General features: G+C 36.1%; 1 pseudogene; it reads left to right on the top strand.

The window, feature by feature from the left end:
* The first annotated feature begins 1765 nt into the window (after positions 1 to 1765).
* On the top strand, positions 1766 to 4512 carry LOC119193562 (annotated as a pseudogene).
* Positions 4513 to 4780: the final 268 nt, after the last annotated feature.

Here is a 4780-nt window from a genome sequence, read left to right as displayed (position 1 = left end):
AAAAAATAAAATAAAAAATCCGCCTGTTTTAATTAGTATCAGCGTGTGTGCATGCGTGCATGGCATTTTATATTTTTGGTTCACCTTCCATTTTGTAGGTGGTCTAGGTAAGCAAAGTCATCATTTACAAAAAGAAATTGTCTTATACCGAGAACATTATCCACGTCTCGTTTCACACCTTGCCTACCACGCTGTTGAGTTCTTCGATATTTTGTAAGACGTAGGCATAACTCCCTATAGCTAATTATTCACTTGCAACCGTCGTACAAATCAAAATGTACAAAGAAATGCATCTCAAAGTACTCCAGAGATTCTGATCCACTCTGTTAATTAGACAGAGGGGCTTCATTAGTTTCGTAGTGATGGAAATGTGCGATCGGCAAAGACCTTTGCATTCTTGGAAACTGTAGGCGGGTTTTAATAATGTGGTGCATAATTTTTATGTTTTTACTAAAGAAGTAATTAGCATGACATTATTATAACAACGAGTGATAAGTCTTTTGTTGTTTGGCATTTTTCTTTGACTTCGCAGCGCTTAGCATCCAATTCCAATTTGTTATGATCGGTCATACGCTTGTATGAAAATTTTACCAATTTGAAGTTTGAAGAGAAGATGACAATTGCGCTAAATATATAAAATCGCTTAACATAGAATAGTGAAAGTGATTGAGCCGCGTCAGATATTAAAAAACTGTTATTTTCCATTATACAAATTTAAAGTCATTTCATTATAAAGACATTTGCAGGAAGAACTTCTTCATAGGTATTTTGAATACCAACTGGAATTAGATTCATGTGGTAGACGAATGATACCTTTTCATCAGATATACCCTACTTTATCACACACTCGAAACAGAATCTAGGACAAGTTTTGATGATTTTTTTAACCTCTTGTACCATTGTTTTAATCAATTATAATGATCAGTATATAAAATTAACAAACAATTATTTAACAGTTACGTCAAAAATTTTCATATTAATTATAGTTTTGTAGCGTTGGCAAAATTGTCCCAAAGGACAAAACCTTTAAGGCAAAAATATTTTTATGAATCCATACAATTTTCTCAATTTTACATGTCATAGCCTCATGTCAACTCATTCCATTTTAAATTTATACTTTGAGTAGCAGATTCAACGTTATTGATTTTTCATTACGAGATGTCTGTCGGTTCGAGAGGTTGTGAGCGTGTCCACACTGTCTACTCGCCGCAGGCTTTACTGCGTCCGTTGAAGCGTCCCTTCACCCTCTGACGCTTTCGAGCTCCGTTCTACGTTTTCACTTCGTGATAGACGACTCATGTGAAATATGGTTGCCAAGATTGGATCGTAAAGAGAAATAGTTATCTACCAAGTTTCAGTAAACAATTGTTTTTTAAATATGTAATATCATTATTTTTAAGAAAATTTTGTTTAGTATTTGTCAATTAATAATATGATAAACCAGATTGTATCGGTGACGAAGGTGTATTGACTTTTAATAAATAATTCCATTTTCAAAAATTATTAAAATTATTTTTATTTAGCATCTCATAATTCTATAATTTTATGACTGAAATAATAGTAAATATTTTGTTACCGTTATCTCGAATTGTACTACACAATAACAAAAGTTATGAGATTCGTTTTAATATGAAGTACATAAAATAGTATAGTATTTTTAGATAAGTATTGAGCATCTACTAGACGCTTTAATTTTTTTGCAAATCAAAAAATCTCCCATTCCATTAAGCAATCTGATATTATAGCATCTAATTTCATTGATAACATGGATGTATATAGGTAGCGATGATCACATAATGACATTAAGTAACCTATTTGCTTTGCCGGCCTAATGAAAAGTCAACATAATGATATTGCTTTTTGGCAATAAATGTTCCTCATTTATCAACCATGAAATATGGACACACGAGATCTGCTTATGGTGGCTCCGTTAATCTGCGGCCTTGTGGCACTGAGCTATATTGATTTGATATTAGATTCGACCCGCACGTACCACACATCTAGCCATAAAAGCACCGAAACGACCAACATGCCACATATTGTATCACAGGATAAAGTATCCGAATCCTTCAAGGCATAAAATGAACTGACAAAATTCTAGACACGTATTCTACCAGCCATACAGCTGCGAACAAGGATTATGTTTAACAAACATATTTTGTTTCAGGTGACAGAACAACAGTTTGATATGAGATGGACTGGCGACCATGGGCCTGGTGGTCGGCCTTCCTTGACCATCACACTGGCTGGCAGCGACTGGCTGAACTGCGCTAAGATCGCGGAATGTCATTGCAAGTGGTCATCGGGAAAGAAGACCGCGTCATGCGTCTCGGCTGGATTAAAACAATTGCCAAAATTAGCATCAGATATTCAGGTTTTGGACTTACACGGCAATCCACTGAGAGTATTACTCGGAGACGCGTTCGCAAGCATCGAACTATTGAACTTGCAACGACTAAATCTCAGCTCGACGAGTCTGAAAGCATTACATTCAAACGCATTCAGGGAACTTAGAATATTAATAGAATTAGATCTGTCTCAGAACGAACTATTACAGCTATCTCCCGATACGTTCAAAGGTACCGATCGTTTGAGACTTTTGATACTAAACGACAACCCTTTGACAAATCTCGTCTCAGAACAGTTTCCTCCGTTAAAATATTTAAAGAAACTTGAGGTATCTAGATGCAAGCTGAGGTCGGTGCATCCGTTCGCTTTCGTTAATTTGAGAGCATTAGAAACAGTGAATATACATCAAAACTTACTTACCAATCTTCACCAAGATACATTTTAACCTGCCAGTTTTGAAAACGCTAACATTATCAGACAACCCCTGGTACTGTGATTGTAGATTACGAGAATTCCACGAATGGTTTCTGGATAGCAATCTTGAAATGAAGATGTCTTTTGCGATGGTCCAGATAACAGACATAAGACATCATGGCGCGTATTAAAGAGAGAAGACTTTGTTTGTCCACCATCAGCAATGTCCGCACCAACTGTGATCAGAACTGAGACAGGAGCAGACATTTCTTTCGGATGTTTCGTCCAGGCGATCCTACGCCCATGGTAACATGGTCGTTCCACCAGATCCAAGTGCACAACAGTACGAGTACAAGCAGCGATATTATTATCCAAAACACCAAGTGAGTCGTTTCGATGAGTATAGTGACGATTTCTTTAACAAAAGTGCGCAGTGGGTCAACGTGACCATTAATAACGTGACCAGTGACTTAGCTGGAGAGTGGAGATGTAGTGCGAAGAGTTTTGCTGGCGAGTCCTCGACATACTTAACAATATTTTTACCCAAAGCCAGGTCAGCGCCTGCTAGAGTTGCTCCGGACTATTCTACTTTCTTCTTGATAGCTGGTTCTTTATTTGCTATGACTGCCGCGGGTTTTCTTTCCGCCTGCATCTGCTGGAAGACGCGGCGTCGAAGAATGCCGCCAAGTAGAAGTTTCACTGACCAAGAGAAGAAGCTTCTCGATACATCCTTAGCAGCTAGCTGTGATAGAACCAGTGGTGATTTGGGCTCATCATACGGATTTGAAATGCTGGATAGGTCTATGTCTTTGGAAAGCGAAGATACTAGGTGCTTAGAGCCTGTCCAGATAACAATAGAAGGTCCTCCAGGGACATTTCCTCCCCCACCAGCTGAATTCGCTTTACCAGCTCCTTATGGGAACATTTTTATATCAGTTCAAGTTGCTGGGCACAACGATGAGTACCCAGACTTGCTGGGAGGTGGTGCTACCTTACCTAGACGTAGTAGGACTTGTTTTTTAAAGTCGGCGTACGACAATATGGGACCTAGAATTACTGCAGCCGGTAGCTCGACTTGGTCTCTTCCCGGTGCCAATGTAGATAAAAATTCGGATAAGAAAGACCCATTGACTGTACCACTCTCTACATTTTCTACAGAATTTACTGCTTTATAAGGTTAGATAATTTTTTGTAAGAATCTACGTAGATATTTTCCGAGTGCTGGTAATTTAGTTTAATAAATTTTAATACTTTTACGATTGAAATTAGTTTGAAGAATGATAAATGTTTTCAATTGATATAATATTTCTGTTATGGATCAAGGTAATGTTTTCTTTTTTACGGATATTAGATATAAAATTGTCATGATTTTAGAATTTATTATAATGGGCAAAAGGTGTGAATTCTATTAACATATCACTTTGATAGAGATAATAAATTATGTTTGTTTGTTTGTTCTGTGAAACGAATTTTGTTTTACACGCGAGATTATAGGACTGAAGTAGTTTGTATACGATTTGTAAATATTAAATCATTTTCTTTTACAGATCCATATTAATATTAATTTGCTGCAAATATATTTGCTGAATCATCAAAGTAATTTCCTTTAACCACTCTCTTATTAAAATTGTACCACAGGAATGTTTTACCATACTTTATGATGACTGTAATATAACTTATAGTCCGATAAATAGTTATTATAACTTTACAAACCTAAACAATACTATTTTAGTATGCTTCTTCATATAAAATTTCCCTTAAACAGACTTGTTACTGCAGAAATCGCATCCCGAATTTCATTCCACACCCACGTGCTTTTTATTACTTCACTGAGAGCCAACTTCTTCAATTCCAGTAACAAATGTGACAGCAGAGAATGCATTTTAATACTATTGAAATAATTTGATATGTGAAGCTATACTGTTATTTGTTTTATTTTTTCCGTTAAATAATGTAAATCAATATTTGGTCCTAACTAGTGAATAAGTATTTTAAGATTTTTGATCAAAATGTTGCT

Source organism: Manduca sexta, unplaced genomic scaffold (genome assembly GCF_014839805.1).
Source record: "Manduca sexta isolate Smith_Timp_Sample1 unplaced genomic scaffold, JHU_Msex_v1.0 HiC_scaffold_704, whole genome shotgun sequence".
Classification (NCBI taxonomy): Eukaryota; Metazoa; Arthropoda; class Insecta; order Lepidoptera; family Sphingidae; genus Manduca; species Manduca sexta.
This window is presented reverse-complemented; position numbering and strand designations above follow the sequence as displayed.